At 40.3% G+C, this 22,040-nt stretch overlaps 1 long non-coding RNA gene across 2 annotated transcripts in view; it reads right to left on the minus strand.

The window, feature by feature from the left end:
* LOC133278425 (uncharacterized) overlaps positions 1-22,040 on the minus strand; it is a 29,774-nt gene that overhangs the window by 3,509 nt on the left and 4,225 nt on the right. For both annotated transcript variants that reach the window (XR_009746549.1, XR_009746550.1), the window contains exon 2: positions 17,265-17,319. This is a non-coding gene — a long non-coding RNA (uncharacterized LOC133278425). The remainder of the gene's footprint in view (positions 1-17,264; positions 17,320-22,040) is intronic.

Below are 22,040 nucleotides of genomic sequence, written 5' to 3' on the forward strand. Positions count from 1 at the left end.
GGTAAAATACAGAAGAGCATTTTTGCCCACTTTTGAACTCTCATCACTGAGCTTAAAACATCTTTTGGTTAGAGAGTATTAGTACAGCATCTATGTGCATCACACAATACCAGACTACACTTCCATTTCACATGAGGGCTTCTATTAATAATGACTCATAGCTTTGTAGATATAGTTGCAAAATAAGTGTTTTCTCTGAACCCATTAGAAGACAATGAAATTTTACAAATCACAGAACTATGCATGGTTTTCAGTTGCCTGAAAGCTTCCAAATGAGGGGATATTTGGGGGGGGGGGGGGGGGGGGGGAACTTGTAGGTGTAGGAAGGCATTCTTTTCTTTTCAAAAATACTAGAAAAATGCCTTCTAGTGTGAGGCAATGATGGCAGACATATGACTAGTACACATGATGTTTAAGAGTATAAACAGTGTCAAGAGATGCTCAGTAAATAAATAGTTCAAGTAACATAGCTACTTACAGCTACACAAAATAGTCCAATTCATGAATATTAGATGTATTTAAAATTTTAAGTGGAAGCTTAGCTGTAGATTTCTCTTTCCTGCCCTGAAGCTACTTCTATTAAAGTTAATAGCATGTCTGGTTTCCAGAGAATTGCCATGAAATGTTCTGACAGTGGAGGGGAGCATTTGTTTTGATAAGTGTATTGAAATAGCTTGTTGGTACCTCTTGATGCAATAATGTGTGATAGAATAATAACCATATTTACTTTGAGTTTTCTCTAACTAAGTTTTATACATCCAGATCAGGGTATTGTTGTAAAAGACACTGAGCTTTTAAAATAAATTTGGGAGATCATATGCTGCCAATGTCCAAGGTGAAATAAGGCATCAGTGATTAGAAATGGATGTGCTGCTGCCTGAAGCAGACAGAATGTTTTCAGGAGCAGTACCTCCTAAGCTTTTACCTTTTCAACATCATCTCCTAATAACTGGTCCTTGAAAAACTACAAAGAGGCATAATAATGCATCTTTGTCAGAAAGATAATGAACGGCAACAGAAATTATGTCTGAAAGGTCAAATATAGAAAATTTGTTAACCATGTCTTTCTTTATCTATGCATTTATTATCCTTTGAATTTTTAGACTAACAAAGCATTGCTTTTTCTGAGTGAAGGCCCTTCCATTTTTTTTTCTGTTTTTCAACCAGTTATAACATTCTTTCACCAAGATTGTGTTCCTTTCTAAGAGAAAGGCTCAGATGTGTGGATTTTGGTGAGTAAAGAGGGAAGCACACCATACTTGAGATCTATACCTTATTTCAAGGTTTGTGAAGTTACCATTAACTTGGCAGTGGGGAAAAGGACTGAATTACTATCTACAGAAATTGTGAAGTGAGACAGCATTAGCATGTACTTTAAATCTAATATACCCAATCATTTATTTTGCACATAATACACGGTTATATGTAAACATAAGGGATCTGTTGGTCCTAAGAATATGTCAACTTCCATTTGAAAGAGTTTGGCGTGTGCTACAATTACATAGTGAGACAAATAAGGTGCGTCACCCTGCAGAGGGAGCCGTTGGGTTATCGAGCCAACCATAACTACTGTATTTTTGTTGCTGGATTTTTTGTGTGTGTGTACTTCATTTGTTGTGTGGTTGATTCGAGGGGTTTGATTTGGTTGGTTTGGTTGGTTTGAGGGTTTTATTTGTATGCGGTTTGTTTGTGTTTTGTTGTTTTTTAATACTGAGCTTGCAAGAATGTTTACAGTTTTAGTTTCCTTCCGGCTTTGCTAAATTTTGCAGAAGCTCATCTCTTAAACGATTTGCCCTTCCTAGAGGTGACAATTACATGCTTAGTGCTTTCTCTACTAATGAAACAAGACAGGAAAAGAGGTCCATCCTGTTCCAGGGTACCAAGGACAATGCTTAATTTGTATAAAATGCAGCAGACCTCACAAGGGTACAAACTGTCCAAGCATCATAAACTGCTCTGTGCAGATGGGAGCAGCATTCTGCTGTGACTGAGGAAAGGAGGACTGAGTTACTTTCATAGGAAGGAAGCCTTACCACCGCGGGCAGTCTAATGTAACATGCACAGAGAAGAGGTGGTCTTTACTTACCAGAATTGTATTTGTTGTTGTTTCTAGTTTTAATTATACTGTACCCCACCATTGCTAGACTTCTTCCAAACCAGAAGGCTTGTTTGCCTGTCGCTGAGGTAACTCTGGCATTGCCTCAGATGTTGGCAGTAGACACATGCTGGATTGTAATTATGTCAGACTGAGAGTTCCTCTTGGAAAGCTAAACCTGTTCCATTTGCATTATATGTGGACTCAACTGGAAGACACAGACCTATTCTAAGAGATTTTTAATTGCAAAGATCTTCAAGATATCTTTCATGGTGCAGTGTCATACTTCTTGTAATGTCTCCTACCTCTTACTCTCAGGAATTCTCTCTTCACTTAAAGGTATTTATTTTGCTTTCTTCATAAATAAGTGTGCCACCAAATTAGGAACTCCACTCACTTCAGAACAGTAAAAGTCTGAAAAACACAACAAATAATTTTCACCAGACTGTCAGTCCGTTTCCTACTATTTGTGACACTTTCCCCTTGATTTTGGAGTCATTTAGCATCTATAAGAAGGGATGTACCAGTGGTCTGCAGGATTTTCCTGTGTTATGACAGGCTCATAGTGTCTTTCTTGGTGTCAATGTGAAACCAAGGAGAGCTCCTGTTCTTTCACAGGTCCAAACGTTAGTTTGTTTAGTCAACTTTAAATCTGTGTTGCCTGGAAAGAGTTTTCCTATATTTTCTGGCTTGTCTTTGTGTCTTTATATCCTTTCTTAAACAGTCCTCCTTTGGCTCTTCTATACCCTGGTTTAGATAATATTGGAGGCTTCTCTCCCCACTGAAGTTTTCCATTCTGAAGAGAGAGGAGCATGCTTTAATTTTAAGACCTGCTAGTTTTTCCCTAGTAGATTTTCAGTCCAAAGGTCTCAAATGTGGCTACATTTTGGTCAAATCATGATGAGACTTACTAACTTGTAACATCTTTCCCAGTGACACTTCTCCAAATCTAACTTGCTTAAAATTAAGGGCAAGAATTTTTAATATTTTCTCAAGCTGAAGAATATACATCAAAGGTCTGAAAACTATGTTGGGGGATGAGAAAAGACCAGTGGAATGGGGAGGCCAGGAAGCAGTATCAGTGCTGCAAACAGCTCTCCCTACTCCTTTCCCAGCCAGTGAAGTGCATGTTTCTCCTGCTTCCCTTTCTTCACTGGGTAACCTTCTGTCCCAGGCAAAATTCATAATTCATAAAGGCAGGGTAAACTTTTTTCCCCATCCCTAATGGATTCAATTCAGTACATGCTGCTTGGACTGTTATGTAAACATGGAAATCTTTCACAGTGATTTTACGCTCGTGTAAAACTATGCTAGTACTTTAGTTAGGTTTTGGCTTTATATTTTCTCATGTCCACTTATGTCTTTGTAGCTCAGCCATCTCGTTGCTACTGTAAATGACCTTGGAAAAGATTTGGCCATGCAAGTCTCTTCTTGGAGGCTTTCACATGAGTCTGTAATGATGCTTTTTTCCACTGCATGTCTGGAAGTCCTGAAAGCAATAGCAGCATTTTTCTGACAGATCTACTAGATAGAAACTGGGGGACTCCTGATCCAGGTGGTGGTACACTGTAGTTCAGGCAAACCTGTGTGGTACATACAATGATTTTACTCAATCCACTGTTGCCCAGGGGATTGGCAGCAGAAGCCTGCAAAGCCCTGGTGGCACTTAGTTCCCACCTGAAGAGTCACTAAGACCTGGGCTTGGAAAGCTGAGTGGGGCTAAGGAGCCAATGGTCACAGCTTGTTCTTCGTGAGTGATAAGTGAACAGGGGCTCAATGCAGCTGGGTCAAGAAACTCTGGCCAGGGAGTGCAAAAACCAGCATCTGTCTGGAATGGACTGTCTGGAGTAAGTATCATCAGTTATCAGCTGGAAGAAGTAGAGTTATTCAGCTTACCTTGAAGCAGATACATGTGTTTGATTAAATGCCAAGTTATGTGGACTCCACTGCCCTTTATCAACTGAAAACTGTATTGACAGTGATGCCTGCTTGTAGCAACTGCATGGCCTCAAGTTGCTGCTCCACGAGGGTGCAGGTCACCTGTTGATCCTGTATCAAATTTAGCAGATATCTGTGGATGTCTTGAATACCCTGGAGCATCTCAGATTGCAGTAGCCACCCATATGGGTGCAAAAGTATGGAGACTTACATCTCCACTGACTACAGTGGAAACCTATACATTTAGTTCATATCCAAGCATCCAAATATGGCTGATTATGGCTTGAATCGTCCACTTCTTGGCTTTTAATACAATGACTGTCACTTCATAGAGTTCTGTTGCTGGCTCCTGTTTCCTTCCCATCTCTTTCTTTCTGTCTTGAGGACACTAGCATGAACTTTACCCAGACAGCATAGTTACCTGGCAGTCAATAACCTAGCACCATGGCTGTCAGATGTAATAGTGCTTTATCTAGATGCATGGTCTTGCCCAGTTTTTTGCAGTTATGTCAGATGGCTGACAGTTTGATGCAAGCAGTTGTCTGGACAATACTCTGTGTGTATTGTGATCATTGCTGATTTCTCACATGAGTTTGACACTAACGAACACGGTTCCACTAAATGGTGTAATTTCCTTGGAATAGGGTATTCTGACTGAAAAACATTGCACTGAAATGTTTTTGGCTAGCACTACTTGAGAAGAATGAGACAAAAAGAGGTCTTTCAGTCTTTTCTATAAATAAAAAGTCTTTAAACATGTTTATGCCATAGCAAGTCTGTAGGGCTTCTTGTCATTTCAAAGTGAGCAGCTGCTGAAGTATTATAGGCTTCAACTGGGGATAGTTAATGCTACTGTAAAAGTAGCAGAAGTGAGGGAGAGAAATTGTTGAGAATATTACTCCTGAAAATCATGTTCTAACAGAAGTAGTTTTTCTTGGAACAGATTATTAGTCTGAAAAGGACAATTTTGACTTCCCCACAGAGAGTGAAGAACCATCAATTGACAAATTTACTGTTCCTGAGAATCTCTCAAGTCCACTGCTTTTTGTTCCTTCATACCTGTGGCAGCATTCTGAATCTAAAATAATTTTCAACTTGTTTTTATCAGTTTGTTGACAACCAGTGGAAATGCCAAATGGAGATGCAAAATTCTGCCAAATCAAGATTACAGGGATTTGCATGCATTTAGCTTTCTGGGGAAATCAGCTGCATGAGATACAAGGCGAAAGGGACTCAATACAAAGCTTCTCCAGTAGAATCTACTTTGCATCCTGATGCAGTAGGTATCTCCATATCACTCTTCCATTACTGCCTGATCACCCCAAATTATCCTCACATTTCTCTACAGTGACACAGTACTGTATCTCATACAAGAAATCAAGCTGAAGACAGGCCTCACAGGAAAGTCTGTGACAGCTGAGGGAATGTTTTCCTGTAGTAAGTGCTCTGTGAACTCTCCTGCTCTTGCAAAGACAACTCTTCCAACAGAGAATTGAACCACTTTTCTTGCCAAGCAAGAAGATCTATTTACTGCTGCTAACAAAGAAGGTGAAGAAAGCAGAGAGAGCCACGGGGGGGATGATTTTTCTGCGTGTGAAAGTAATTGTCTTTCATTAAATAACTTGCAGTCCCAAACTTCAATACTATTTCTTTAGCAGCTATTTTGGGATTCAAGAACATTTGAAAGTTATATTTAATTCCAGTGTCTAATTATTTTTTTAATCTTCATTTTTAAAGGCTGTTGGAATAAAGGTCACAAAATGCTAACTATAAATTGCCCAGGTCACTGCCTTTCGGTAGCTGTTGCAAGAACGGGCAACAGTGTTTTAACTATAATATCTATTAAATATGCTAAAATATGTTTCTACTCCTATTATCCTAGCAAACATGAAGCTCACAAGGCATAATGATTTAGCAGACATTTTTCCACAGCTTGATCAACCACTGAGTTGATATAAGAATCCCTTTCAAATACAGTTGTTAGCAGTAATAGCAATTCTAGATGTTTCTTTTTATCAGCTAATGACTTAGTTTCAGGGAACACGGGTAGACATCGTGGCTATCTTTTTCCATAGTGCAGTACAAAATAAGTCATTACCAGAAGTTCAAACCTTTAAAACACTTAACAGATAAGAGCCAGCTTTGTCTGTCTTGGAGGCAGACATTCCCTTAATTTTGTGAAAAGAGAACACAGGGGTTGAGTGCCTTCCCAGCTTGTTGTCTTAGTCAGACTTCTTCATCTGTCAGATTTCCCCACAGTCACTCTCACACTTGGCTCTCAGTATTACACTGCAGTAAGATCTGGCAAATTATTAGCAAGAGAACAAGTTCTTTGGGGATGAACTTTTTGTTTTGTTTGCATATTGTGCCCGTCCTGGTTGATACTGACTGTAAATATATGACACCTTACATTACACACCATGATGTCTCATATGGAAAGGAACAGTATTAGCACTCTTGCTCATTATGCAAGACATCTAGCTGCAGTAAATTTTGGCACATCAAGTCTTAGCTCCAGATTGACAAGACAGATCACGATAGAGGCTGTTCAGATGGCCTGAGACTGACCGTGGGTAGTAAAATACTGTCTCATGTTCATGGACATGAATCCATTGTGGAATGCCTTGGTAGCAATACCAGAAACAATGCTTCAGCACATGCAGGGTAAATAAGCAAGCATGTAGAGAGAATAAAAAAGTGTAGCTTGAAATAATGTGTTACAAGCATTTGGATGAAGCAATGCTCAGAGAAAATAGGATGAGAGCAAAATCTGTGTGTGGCTGTTAAAAAGGTTTCGGCCTGGGCTTAGCAGTGAAGTATGAAGTATTGGAGCCATAGCTATTAGGCAGGGGGACAGAAAGGACATGGCAACAAAGGTGCTACTGAGGAACTGGGGAGACAGATCTACAACAGATAGCTGGATGGGAAGTGAGAGCAGAGGAAGATTAAAGAATCTGGCAGGAGTCTGATACCCACAGAAATAGCTGTCTTCTCTTCCCTCAGGCTATCCTTCTGAAAATAGGACAGCTGCTGATAGTGTAGCTCCTTTGTTGATGATATAGAGAAGTTATGTTTTAACTGCTAATTTGCCAGAGATGTCACTCAGTAAACCTGAAAATCTGTACCAAAATAAATAAGAAACTCTATTTAACATGGGCTGAATGACAATTAGTTATCTGTTGAGTTTGCCAAGTCAGAGGAGAATGTCACAGGTCAGTTGGCTGATATCAGCAGTTTCTACTCACCACAGAAGAGGTTAAAGTCAGTGGGAGACTGGTGTAGGCAATGACCTTTAAAGTTAAACACAATTGTTTAACAGATTAAATTGCCTTGACTATCTGTGGATTTTTTATTTAAATGAAGTTATACCATTCTTCCTCCCTCTCTTTGCATTGGTATTGTCACCTGGTGGTGTTTACAGGAAGCATTAGAAAAGAAGCTAAGCTACAGACCCAGCAGAGTTCTTCAAGGTCAGCTATTACGTAGCTGTTGCCTATAAACACCATTGTGAATATGCTGTCAAGGTCCACAGGCTTTTCATTCCCAGCAACTGCCATTTTCTGTTAGTGGTAATTGGGAAGTAAATCAGGACCTTATGATATATCAAGTCACTAAATCAGAGCTTCACTTCTCCTTTTGGTGGCATAAGCACTGAGAAGCAGTTAGTATGAGTTTCATATTAATGCTTAAGGATGCTTCGATATCACAAGAAGCACTGGAATTCAAGGGCAGAAAAACTACAGCACAGAAAAGGAACACATGTATTTTGAGGCTTTAAACACAGTAACAATGAAACACAGTAAGAAACAGCTATATGAAATACTGTGGACTATCTATGACCTTCTCAGTAGAACAAATTAAGATTAAACTCCTCAAAGCCATCTGTAACAGCAAGCTCAGACCCATGCTAGTATCGTTTTGCAGTAACATTAAGGTGAAGTACCCTCTAGCGCTGAGCAGCTCTGGACACAGGGAAACCCCAGGCCTAATTCTGATGCAGTGATCTCAGTTTGAAATGCTAAATTGGTGCCAGACTATGACGACACAGGAGACGGAAGAAAAACTGCGAGTGTCAACAAGTGTCCATCTGTCTGTGTCTCTAAGCATCTTTTGTGCATGTGTAATTCACCCAGAAGGAAGCTATCAGTGCTCTGTGTTAGCTTCTGGCTGAGCCCTCTTCCTCTTTCTTTTCCTTTTCCTTTACTTTCCCTTGAGCAGTAGTGAACCTGGCAAAGTTTGAGTTCAGTTTTTTTTGTTCATTCATTTTTTTCTTTTGCTACCAAGAAACCAGTGGGTTTTTATATAGGCATTTTGGGCCAGTGAGGTTGCCTGTGTATGAAGAAATACATTTGCATGATAAAGCCTGCAGTTCTTTGTTACCTCTAAACTAAATTTTTTGTCCAGTTCTGGGTCTGCCTTTCTTTAAGTGACTACTGTTGAGTTGCTTATAGCTGCAGGGTCTCCAGTTCCAGGATGTGTCCCATCCCATCTCATCCCATGACTGCAATCCTCTACACTGCATCTAGTTTTACCATTGCTTAAGTCCTCTTCTGTCATATTGGGCCTGTATTTCTCTATGCCACATCATTATGTTAGAGTCATAAACATCTTACTCTAGATAAGATTTTTTTTTTTTTACTTGTAACTATTATCAGTATAGAAACTTTGCTTTTGCCATGCAAAGAAGTAAACCAAGTTAACCACAGTGACCTGGTAGTTGGAAAAATCGAAGTGAACCAAGTGAAAACAAAGCTGCAGGCAGGTCAAGCTAGGTCACACAGAGCAAGCCTGACAATCCTATGTAGTGAGGCCATGCAAACAGTGTGCAGCCTGTGACTGCAATGGCAATACTTTCCTGGCACATGCTCTTTGTAACACATGAGGAAAGGTGCATGTTTGGGTTTTAGCTTCTGGGTGCAATTCTCCCAGCTCATTCCAGTACCTCCATTCCTGTCTGTGGTTATATCTGTGTCAATACCTTTTCTTTGGCACTAGCAGTAGTGTATGCTGTCCTAGATTTCTATCCCAAACTGCAAAATGTCAGAAAAGATTTTACTCTCAAACTTTAGTTACCTTGGGCAAAGACAAAGCACGGAAGGTTTAAGCTGACAAGGAATATAATAAGTGAGGATTGTCTTCAGTTAGAAGACTCAAATAACTTTTTGCAATCTTGATTGCCTCTAGCTACTTGCAAAAGCCATAATGAAACATCTTCTCTTTAAAGCCAGATTTGCCTTCTGGGCTCATGCTGGGAGTTCAGCTTGTTAGACATAAGAAGACAGTCTTCCAAGTGGAATACAGATTTTGCAGAGGTAAAAAATGAGGCAGGCTCATAGCTGATGTTAGTCCTTAAAGACCCATCAGTGCTGAACAATGTTTAAAAAACGTCTACTGGAAGATCAACCAAAACATCAGATTCTTCAAGTCTGCAGTAATATGTTTTTTTTTCATCTCAATGTCAACCTACAGTCAATCTGGATTCTGCTTCACAGGGTCATCTTCAGCTACACAAGACTACTGAAGATGCCAGTATTTAGAACAGAGAACTCACCCTTCATTTTCAGTGAAAAAACAGCTGCAAGTTTAACCTCTTTCTTCACTCCCAACTGTGAAAGTATCCCGTGGGGAGAAAGTGCTGCTTGACTTGGGATTACAGTATTAAGAAACTGTTTTTTTCACTTATTAATGTTTTAAATCCATCATTCAGTTGTATTTCCTCAACCCTTTTCTGCCAAGCAGATGTGGTAGCTACGAATGGGCTGGCAGCTGGCAGCAGAGAGATGTTATAAAGCCTTCACAGGTAGCATTTTGCTGTCAGCTGCATCAGAGGTGTTAGGAATTTAAATAAGTGGCCTACAGAGTGAATTTTACTCACTGAAAGAACTTGGTGCTGCTCAGCAGCATGGTTAAAAACAAATGTTGAAATCCTAAGCACAAAATATTGTAAGCAGAAACCTGATTGCTTATGTTGTGGGATGTGAAGGAGGCAGAAGCGAAAGAGATAGGATCCAGAGCTGGGGCAAAGGGAATGGAGAGACCATTTTGCCTCTCCTGCTGCTGCTGGGTGATCTGGCAGTGAATCAACAGCAACTGGTGAGTCTTGAGTTCCCCGTCTTTCTTCTTCTCCACCTCCTCCTTTCCTGTCCTCCCCCTGTCCCCTTCAATACCTCCCATCCTACATTACCCTTTGGCAGCAAGTTGTACTTGCCCTTGGTGGCTTCCCAGGACTTCTGTGAATCGAAGTAGGCATCAGGTCCACAGGCATTTCAGTGCCTGCAAGCAGTTCTGCCATTCTCCATATCCTATTTTGTCTCAACCTGAAAGGGTGCTGCTTATGAGAGGGACATACTTGCCTGGCTTTGATGCAGAAAGAGCCTGTCAGTGCCTGTGTGGCAACTTTCATGTGAAACATGCTTAAAAATAGACAGGTTTTCCAGAATGTCCAATACCTTGCAGCATGTCCCAGGGTTGCAACCTCCTCTGCAGCATTTGTACATCAATTGGTGACTGCCTTGATGATACAAAAGTCTCTGAAATGTCACCTTGGGAATAGAGTCACTGAGTTTATTTCAGTCAGGTCCTAACTCATTTTGTCATTTTGTGTGGCTGGGGTAACATAAACCCACCTGAGACCTCTTGTGAAAGGATCCCACTTCATTAATGAATTCTTAGGTGAAAGAAAGCTTGTATAGTGTTGAGGACATTGAAAGTCCCTAATGCCATCCTCAGTTTAATAGTGTTTGCAAAAACCAGAAAAGCTTTAAAGTGTGGCTCTCAGTCACCTCCACACTTTACCATTTTCTTTCCTCTGAATCAGAGGAAAGTTCTACAAAAACCAGGTTTATGATCACTTTTGTGGGCAATCTTGGTGTGTTAGCATGTTTCAGTAGAAAGCTAGAAAAAGACAGTGTGTTTGGGTTGCACATTTGTCCTCTGTAACGAAGTGTGGTGGGAGGTACAAAACTATCAAGGACACGAGAGATAGATTTCAGTGACTGATTTTGAAAGCTTTGTCTTAGTCTTAACATACAGTTTATTATCAAGAAAGCTCTTCCTATTAGAAATGCTAAACTGCATGGTAGCTGCAAGCTTTCAAATGCAAGGAAAAGGGAGAGAATAGGAAATGTCGCTTGAAGGTTTCATTAATCTACAGAGTTGTTTAATAAATCAGTGCTTATATCTATTTATCAACCTGACAGCTGCTTCCCTTGTCACCATCCCACTGCTTGTTGACATCATGTTTATTTCTTCATTTTTTGAGAATGGAACATTAAGGCAAGAAAAACTGGTGTAAGAAGCGACTGGTATGGGGACTAATGGAGCTACTGAAAATGAAATCTTTCATTGATTTTGCTTGAAAGAGAAGGTGACCCTACTCCGTGTGAAGCTGTAACCATGGCAGCAAATCCAGTCACTGGGAAAAAAAAAAATTATGCTGCTTTTGCAGTAGGAGGTAGAAATGGACACTCTGAGCTGAATGTTTTCAAGCCCATGATTGGGAGCTTGAGATTTTTTCATTTAATAGGCTTTGACTTTGAAGATGGATTGTGCTACTATATTTCTTGCAGAAAAGATGTCAGTGGGAAGAGATCACATTTGGTAATTGGGCCACACCAGCCTAGAGAGCTGAGGGATGCTTGCATTAGGATAAAGATGAATCCCCAATGATAGTTTCCAATAACAGGTATCAGGGATACAAAAAAGTGCCCCAGATACATATGGACCAACTGTTACTTAGATAATGCACTTTTACATCATTGACTGCATAAAGGGACCTTGAAGCATTGAAAAAGGGCTTGGATGTAACCAGGAATTGAGGCCATAGCACTTACAGGGCACTGTAAGTCTCTCAAGTTCTTTACAAAGAGCTAATTCTCATTATTGCCTGGGAAAGAGGGCAGCACAGCTACTGAGCCAGCAAGGTTGGCTTGCTTGCCTAAAGCCAGAGAGAAAAATCTATGTCAAAACTAGTGCCGCAAACCACGGTTTTCAACCCCTTGCCCAGAGCATTCCTGATCCTGCACCAGTTGCCCCCACAGCTCCCAGAGTGTCCTCCTGAGCTGTCCAGGCATGGCCACTTTAATCACTGATGCACGTTGCCCTAAAACATGTTGTGCTACTCTTGAGAGGTTGGAGGGATTCCCAGCCATGGAGAGAGCTAAGGGGTCCTGATCTGGCAGGTTACTCTACAGGTACATTCTCTCCTCTGCATCCACAGCGGGAGCTGTTTGAGGGCTGATACCCATTAAAAACTTAGTTCCTGTGTGTCTCCTCAGGCTTGCTTCAGTCAGTTTGCAAAGGCTTTGTTGAGCACTAGTGTATAAACAAAGAGGGCCAGAGTGCACATTCTCCATTTTACAGAAAAGTAAGCAGTATACCGCTATTCATGAGGCAGAACTGGTTGCAATCCGCATAGTGTAAGCGATCCCTTCTTGTGTGTAACATAAGTACTCTCTAAGGCCATAGCTGATTGGTACACTGGGAAGGTTACTGGGAAATGGCAGCAACCTTTGGCTTCTATTGAGCCAAACCATTCTTTGGAACGTTTTTAATTAAGATTAACGTACCCCTAAGTGTATGTCAATGATAGCAACATAAACTGGTGTACAGTCCTGCAACCCAAAAGAAATGTTCATTATTATATTAAAATGTTGTATCTATTAGGCACTGTGTGCTTAATCCGGGACCCATGTTTCTCTTTGTAATTGCATCAAGAGTAATTGACTTGGACTCCAGAAATAGGAAGCTTGTTTCATAGCAGCACTTCTACTCAAAAAACATTTTGTATCCCTGCTGTGCTAAATAACCACACTAAAATTAAAAACACTTGTTCTTGTAATGTCAGGTAAGAGAGTGACATATACACAAGCTGCTGGTTCTGCTTATTTTTGATGGAGGTTGCCCTGTAGACATAATTTCAGCAGTAATGCATATCCAAGTGGAATTCACAGGAAATGAGAGAAATCAATATGCAACTTCAAATGTAGCCTTCAAAATCAAGCAATACCAGGAATCTTGCTCTCTGCCACAACTGGGAATGCTGTATGCATTCTCAAGTGGAATGCATGTTTTCTGTATATAATATCAAAAGGTTTCTTTTTAAATGCAAGCATCTGATCACAAACAACCTTACTGGTTTTACAAAAGTCTGTGGCCTGATTTGTACATCCTGGAGACATGACCAGCATAAATAAGACTTCCTGCAGAGAGGCCAGTCACATTTCCAGTGGAGCCATTAAGAAATCTGTTTCTCAGCAGGTGATTCTTGTTGCTCCAATAAAGACATCCACTGAGGTTTATATCTATAGGACTGTCCCCTCGCCCAGCCCAAGCTAAATAGGGAAGTGGAAATGTGACTTTCAGTGGGCAATAAAGCAAAGGGAATTTTCTTCAATAGGCACCGAGGAATTAGAGTCTTGAAAAATATTTGTTTGAGGATAGCGATCAAAGAGAGAAGCAGAGGTCAGAGAAAAAGGCAAGTGTGAAAGCTAGAGAATCAGAGGATGGGAGAAAAAGAAATTGAAAATATATGGCAAACACTGTAATGATTTTGCTTGTGGATTTCAAAGGAAGACAAGGATCAGACTTCCTCCAGTGCTGGGTCATTGATGGAAGACTTCACTCAGATTCTCCAAAGATGCATTTTCCATCTTGACAGCTAACAAATGATGGTGCAGGCTGACTCGCAAACCTCTTTTTCAATAGACTAATCTGCTACTGGGATTTTTCTGGCACCTTCTTTTTTTTAAAAAAAAAGTAGAAATTGCAAGAGAAATAGACACAATAAAAGCAGATCTCTGCTTCCTCACTTCCTTTTCATATGAATCCCTGCTTTTCCTATTCAAAACTAATTCTGGTGCTGTGTAGGGAATATATATATCCAACATAGTAAATGGGAATAGGGAAAGAAACAACTGGCTGCAGAAAGGCAGGAAAAGAGAAACTAATAGAACTGAACATTCAGTGGCAGGAGAGCATCCACACAATGGGAGGACATGAGAAAAAAATTAAAGCAATGTGATTTTTAAGGGAAAAGTCTGATTCAGATGGTTTTAATAAACCTGTATTGGTTGGTTTTGCATAACCTAAGCAGAACTAGCAGGGTATATTTCTAAATGACTAAAGAAGACTGTTAAAACCTTATGGCAAGATTAACTTTGTGTGAGTCAGATTAGCATATTGAAAAGGCATAATCATATTGCCAACAGGAGATAAAAATGTCCAGTTTTGCAGAAATCTTTGGGTTTTGCTGTACTGTGATCAGCTGCATACTATAGCCATGTTGTACTAGGAGTTTAACTGTGAAGCCACATAATATTAAATACCTTCTAGTGTCATATGTTATTGGAATATTATTTATAAAATCCTCATTTGGCTTAGCAAAGGTGATACTAGTAGAACTCTGAAGGAATGTTTCTATGCTGAGAGATCAGAATTGTCCACAAAATGCTCTAATGGTCACTGATCTGGATAGCCATACTATTAAAAAGTTCTTTAGGCTTTGATATGGCTGTTTCAAAGTGGATGGTAAATATCGGTGAGCATATGCATCTGAATGTGTGTGTATGTGCAGAATAAAAGTTAAAACACGGGTACACACACAGAAGGCAAAGGAAAACTGCTAGTACAGAACATAAGGGTTTGTGTCTATTGAGTTACTGGACTATATTAGAATTTTTATATAAAAATTCACTTTTTGGATCCTGAAAATGCTAATCACTGCTTGTTATAATTTACACATGTTCTTCAGAGCAAAACCACACTAAACTCCCAAAACCTCTTACAAGATGCCTGCACTTCCCTCGCTGACAGCTGTGTGGTCAGAACATGAGCCAACAGGGATCAACAAACTAATGAGAAAGTCTTTTGATGGAGGTGACAGAGCTGAATGCCCACATAGGCTGAAGCCTGAGGCAGGTGCCTGTTAGTCTGGGTGTACAGAAAGCATTTACTTTAAAGACAAGGCATACCATGAGCGAGCTAAATCATAAATTGCTTCAACCCTGGCTTTTGTTGCAAAACTTCTCTCCTTGCCTCCTTTCTCCTTCTCCTCTCCACTCCCCAATGTGTTGCACTTGCTTGGATGCCACGTGGATTCATGTTAGTACTTGACCAGTGGGTAGTTTAACCATATTAAGAAAGAAGTTAGATTATGACGGGAATGGTGACTTTGTCCAATTGTAATTAACAGGCTAGCTGCTTCCATACTTGTGATTCACATTGAACATCACAAATGCTGTTCTGTACAAAAAAGAGTGTGAAGAACATAATCAGTATGGGTAGGATTTTGAACAGACCTGTGGGTCCAACTTTTTGGGGCTTTGACCCACTTATTCACTGGTTAGACTAATTGAAATAAACAAGAGGAATACTAAACTACAACTGTTAGGATAATGGGTAACATTACATATCGAAATTACACAGATCACAGTTTTGCTTTCTTATTAGATCTACTTGTTCATCCACACAGCTCAGGTAGGGTGCTCTTTGCCAGGGTTGTATTGTATCACTTTGTTGTACTTATTTGGGATCATGCTCAATAATTCCTCAGGGGAATCTTTCAGTCACCACCTTGCTTGCATAAATATGTGGCTTGAATGTTGACCATTCTTTCTTGTCCAGTTAATTTTATTGTTGTTCAGAGCAGAAATTCAGGCAAATGTCAAAGACATAAAAACATTTCCAAATAAGCTAATCAGTGAGTATTGTTCAGGGTCTGCTGGTTTCCTTCAGCAATGCAGCGAAGTGAAGTCTTTCACAGACAGAGGACTACTCCTAGAAAACAAAGAGGAAGACTTTGCTTTGTGACTGGGTGGGGACAAAAATCCCCAGCTGACATATTGCAACATGTATTTCTATAATGCTGAGGAGGGAGGTCTAGTTCATTTTCTTCTTGTGTACTACAATTCCTCCCTGCTGACTGCTCCATTATTTGTAGCATGTTGCTAGTAAACATATCAAGCATCGCACTGGGGCTACATCTGACAGTAACAATACTCTTAGTTTTGTGTAAACTTTAAAAGTTAATTGTGGAGTTTTTCAATATTTCTTCTCTGAGAGTGTGGTTTTAGTTTCTTGGCTACATACTCAATTGCATTGTATTGTTTCATGGGAACAAGAAAAGGATGTAATTGAATAAATAGTCTTAGACTAAGGTTTATGTCCATCAGTATATATTTAAAATTATATGGTTATAGTAGGCCTGTACCTGTGTAGGGGGGTCCACCAGTGCTCACCCCCTGCCTGCCCTTCCAGCCAGCTGCCACCATCCTCTAGCAAGGAAAATGGAAAAGCTCAAGAAGAGGGATAGAGCACACACTGGTATCTATTTTCCATTCTTGTGTCTTCTTCAGCAGCCTAATTAATTTATGTATACATGAGTTTCTTTAAATTCTAGCCCTGGGGGAAGGAAATTTAGGATTAATCTTCATAAAGAAAGAGCTTCCCTGTGTCTAAGAGCTCCCAGTGTAACCTTCCAGGATGTCACCTGTGCAGAGAATGGGCTCTTCCAGTGACTCCCCCAGCACAGCATGTGGAGTGCTGGCATCACCAACCACCTTCTCCTTCATTCAGTGTCTAATTTAGGGTGCCTTGCAGCTGCAGCCCAGAACTGACTCTCTGCCCACTTCTGTGCTGACAGAAGGGCAGGGCGATGCAGAAAGCCAATGTCCTTCAGAAACACCCTTGGATTTCTCTCTTAGTTCAGCTGTTCTGGACCCCCTAAACCAGAGGGCACGAAAGCCACCCAGAACTCACATCAGGAGGGTTACTTACTGCTGTCTTTAAGAGCATTGATGCAGCTGAAAATCTGTCCCTTCCCCCTTAATCTTACCTCCCCCTTTCTTTACTGATTCAGTGTTAGTGAATCAAAATGCCAGGCAGAATATTCAGCAGCTAATAGGTGAGAGGATCAGCTAAATAAAATAACTAGGATCAGTGGGAGCAAGCTAACCTTATTATGTGAGGAGACATGTGAGTAGATGTATTAGTAGACAAAGTTATGTTTGGTTTTGGATTAGGTGTACTGCCCTGAACTCACTGCAGTCATTTAGGTGGAAAATGGTATAGAATTTAAAAACCAGGCTGGTGGCAGGAGGGACATTTTGTTTCCTCCCAGGACAAACTAGAAAATTCGCATGTACCTTCCTATATCCAGCTTCTTTTCTGTGACTGGGAAAGTAGCCAAATGAAGATGTTTTCATGACAAGTAAAACAAAAAAGTGGCGACTACCTATGTTTCAACAGATGCCTGCGGATACCAATGGAGATCAATCAGCAGAAATTACCTGTTCAAAGAAAATCATAAATTAATGATTTTATCATAAAATAATGATAATTAAAATAGATAATTCTGCTGGATGCCTGTCATCCTCGATTAGAAGATTACACTCCTCAAGATGTCACAGCTGAAAAGTGGGAGTCAGCCACACAAAAAGCCTTATTTCATTATGTAACTGAACACCTTTGGATATATTTGATGGATAAATAAAAAGGCAATGATCTCATGAATCTCCATTTGGAATAAGTATGTATTTCAACAATTAAACTGAAGGAATAAAAAAGTTGCATAGATTGTTACTAATATGACTGGTGAAATGATGAATGTCTGAAAGAGGAAAAAAGAGCTGCTTTTCCCATGGATAGACATCACTAGTTCTGCTCTCCCAGAAAGGCTATTTACTTTCAAACAGGGCCTTCCTGCATTCGATCTCCTACATCAGTCAAGATAAAGACCAGAGTGTATAAGCTTTTTCCCTCAACAGTCTCTGAAACAGCTTGGGATCTCTAGACAATAATGTGCATAGGGTCCAGTGGAGATGTCCAACAGATGGCTTGGGAGACTTCAAGCCAGTTCCCAAAAGCAATTTAGGAATTAAGGAGCTGGTGGGATGTGGATTTACTTGGGAAATGGAATTTTACATCTCCTGAATTACCACACTGCTTCCAAATGTTTGCCTCAAACCTAGTTCTGTCAAGGATACAGGGTGAGCTAAAAAGCATTCAGTTTAATTGTGTAGGTGTAAACCCATTTTCAGTTTGTACAGCTATTTAGTTTTCCAGGCAAGGTGCTATATGTTTGACTGGTTTTGTAGGTAGAGCTTATGGATGGGAAGTACAGTACAGTATTTTGAGGTCAGAACTGCTGAACCAGATAAGCAGAAGGACTTAGTGACAGATAAAGCCTGTAAAGACACTGCGAAGGAAGCTAATTTGGCAAAGATACAGAGAGGTTTTAGAAGAAAATCTGCAGAGATGGAACTTTCAGGCTGATCTGAAAATGCATCATCTGGAGCCCAGATTACTTTTATTTGGAATTTCATTTCCATGCACAAAGCTAGGAACAACAGAATACTGGAAGAGGACATTAAAAAGTGAACTCTGAGGAAGCAAAGTTAGGATCCATCCAAACCAAAGTGAAATAGTTAAACAAAAAAGCTGACAGAAGTTAGCTGTCTTTGAGCTAGGGAAAAAGTAAATGCTACTCACAGCTACTTAATACGGATAAAAAGAAATCTCCTAGAGAGATATTTTAGAAAAGGATCTTTCTGTCCCAGAAAGTGTGTGATTTATCACTGAACTGGAACAGTCACACTAACAACTCAAACAGTTTTCACAAAATACCTCAGTGGGAAGATGCTCTGAGAAAGAACACGCACAGGAGGGACACAACAATGACAGCAACAATGTCCATGCACCATGGTATCAAAGTTTTATAGCAAAAATGCAGAAAGAAAATCTGAGTTGAAAAGAGTCTCTGTTACAAGAGATGCTTCTAAAACCATGGGCTTATAAATGAGTGCGGACCCAGGAACAAGGATGAGGACAGCCCCCCCCCCCCCCCCCCCCCCGGTGGGGAGCAGTACCATGCCAGAGGCATCCACAGAAACATTACCAAGGTCAGCACACAGACAAACCTGCTTGGAAATACCAAGTGTATAAGATGCAACACTACCAAGTTGCTGAATATCCCAGCCAGGGGAAAGATGCTGAGGACACACTGCTGGAGAGTTGTGGCTACTCCTAAGAGAAACAGGCAGCTTGTGTTAGGCTGTTACTCTGGGAATGCCTGAGGGAGTGCTGCTGCTGCTGGGGATGGAAAGTGAGCCCTGAGTTCATATACCAGAAGCTACACAGGTCAGTGATCAGATGGCTTCTCTGCAGCACTGTCTGGCTTAACTTCTCATCCTGGAAAGGAAGCATTTTCATTTTGAGCAGAATTTGTGCCTACAGCCTTAGTTATTGAACTCACATTATAAAACGATGGTCTGGAGGCCAGAAGGATAGGTAGCCTGAAGTATTACCAGTAAGAAGCTTCCCTGAATCGCACTAAGCACATCTTTCTGTAAATTATTAAGCATTAAAGAAACAAAACCACTCACTTTCATCATCCATTTTTCCACTACACTGAGCCTAGGCAATAAAAATCAGTGGAAGGAGTTTTCACTTTCCACTACTGCAGATTATACCATATTTGTTTGAAACCAGCTACCTCTCGTTCATGTTTACCCATAAGCCCATTTACACAGTATAAAACAGCCTTAAAGAGTGTCATTTACATTCACACACACTTCAATGGCTCTTTATTTTGCCTGAGTACCAAACAGAGCCACAGCAGCCTCCATGAAAGTGGAAATTGGGCATGGTTCCTCTAACAATGAACTTTATTTGGGCAGATCTGCACCCAGCATCATGAAGGGGAAGGGCACTTGGGCAGCTGAGGATGAGAAGTAATGTATAAAGCATTGCCCATGAGGCTGTGTCCTTTAGCACACACCTGTCCTTCCCTCTTTCCTCTCCTTCTGGTACATCTGTTGCAGCACAGAGCTCTCATCTCTAAATAAGAGAGAGGCAGCAAAAATGATTTGATCATGATTTCATGTGATTCCCTGGGTAGGTAAAAATAAAGTTGCTAAACTGGTGACCATGCATGAATCTCACAGAAGTGACAGCACCAACTCCTCTGTGCTTTTCTTTTATAGCAGTGCTAAAAATAGCAAATAGGATGTTGGCCTGAGATTTTATAAGACTGACTGTGTTTCCTGATGACAAAGAAATAACCTGGCAACATTCATGCCAGTGCCAGAGAAGAATATGGCATGGAATAAATTACATCAGGAACAACCAGAAATGAGAAGAACCTTTTCACCAAAATCTGAGGAGAAGATTTCACTGGGGAGAGCAGAAGACTGATGGGTCTCAGGGTGGTTAGTGTGAGGCTAGGACCAGGAGCAGATGGTATGCAATCAATATCACATGCTGAGAGAAGGCATGGCCCCTTCTTCCCTCCTATATGCAAGAGCTAAGTTATTTTGTTATGAATTCTAAATAGGATATCCAAGAGACTTCTCTGGTTTCAATGTCAATAATAGTGCTCAGATAGCACTAATGATCACCTCTTGCTGTTCCCCCACATTACTCCAAACATATCTCCAGATTTCTTCCCTTTTGATTTCACTTTAGGATCAAAATCTCTGCATTTGTCATTAAACAGAATTATCAGACTGTGGCCAGTGCTAGTGAGAAGGAAAATGTGGTGAACAAGAGATTTCTGTAACCTCAATGTACAATTATTTTTCGAAGCACACTTTTGTGTGTAAGGATTGAGGGAGGGTGGAAGAAATGCAGTCAAGAAAGAAAGGGCTCCTCTCTAATCAGAATCATGTCTCTGCACCCTTTTTGTCTTCAGAAGAGTCTCACAAGACTGGCTGGGAGAAAACCTGACCCAAGCAGACTTTCAATCAAGTTAAAACTGCTACCAGAAGTGCCTAATAAATCGATCATGCAAAAGCACTTCACAATTGCTATTGCTTTTCTAGCCCACAGTCATGAGTAATCCCTCGTTTCCTTCCTTCTTTCTTCCACAGGATATTACAAGGCAGAACAGATTGCCAAGAGAGCAAATGAAGGGATGGCACCACAAGCAGCTGTCAAGTTTGGATTCCTTAGATAGGAACAGTCTGATCAGCAGCAAAACCCAAGGAAATATTTGGTTTTGAAGAATTTTCTCAAGCACCATGGGGAACAGAGAACAGGAGAGGGAGAGCAGCAAAAGATTATTTTGCTGCCTGTTTAATTTTGCTCTATGTAGCCATCTATATAATTGCAGAATACAAGTTGCTCTGTGTCCATTATATAAAGGAGATGCCCAGTATGATAAAAATGAAACGGAAATTTACCAAATGCTCAAAGGATATAGCTCACATTGAGAAGAATACTATGTCATTACAAAGCCATGAGTATCTTTTATAGTTTGAATGCACAGCTAACTGAAAAGGACAATTATTGCCAGGCCAGATGAAAGCAGGTGAATGTAAAGACTCAATTAACCTCTTCATTATGGAAATTTTGCCACTTGGTTCAGGACTGGACTTCCTAATTTATTTGGGCAAGCTTCATCTATATGATTTGTTCAGTCCTTTCAGTTTTTACCTTTGATATCTCTTTTGTATTTCTAAAGGGTCTCAAGGGATTAGTGCCTAAGGTCTTGGTGGTCATGTACACAGTTAAATACAGACAGAAGAGACACTTTCAGTGATCTTTCTAGCAGCAGTATAAGTTGTTTCAATGCTTGTATGACACTAAGGGTGTGGAGTGGCAATCTTCCAGTTTTTGCAGGAGCTGGCAGCTAGTATTGGTCCTTAATGGAACAGCAACATATTTCTCTTTCAGATTTGCAGTTTCTAAATGTCACTCTTTTATTGTTGATTTATAGAGACCTTTTCTTCTCAGACCCAACCAGAGCAATATATATACATGAAATAGATATTATAAACTCCAAAATAATGCTTTTTGCCCTTGATTGAAAAAAAAGTATGGTAAAGCTTTGTAATTTTTGTCTCCTTGAAGCCATTTTATAAAGTAAATCAAATGGCTGGATGCCTCTGAAAGGGAAGTCTAATTTTATGTAGAACATAGCACAGTGCACTGAAGAATAAAGATGAATGGCTGCTAATTTACAGACACTCTTGACCATATATTTAACTTCTGTAAAAGATTGTCGTCTCCC

The sequence above is a fragment of the Pezoporus flaviventris genome, unplaced genomic scaffold (assembly GCF_033815535.1).
Source record: "Pezoporus flaviventris isolate CSIRO_AGI_PZ_B2104156 unplaced genomic scaffold, CSIRO_AGI_Pfla_v1 ptg000066l, whole genome shotgun sequence".
In the NCBI taxonomy this organism is placed as follows: domain Eukaryota; kingdom Metazoa; phylum Chordata; class Aves; order Psittaciformes; family Psittacidae; genus Pezoporus; species Pezoporus flaviventris.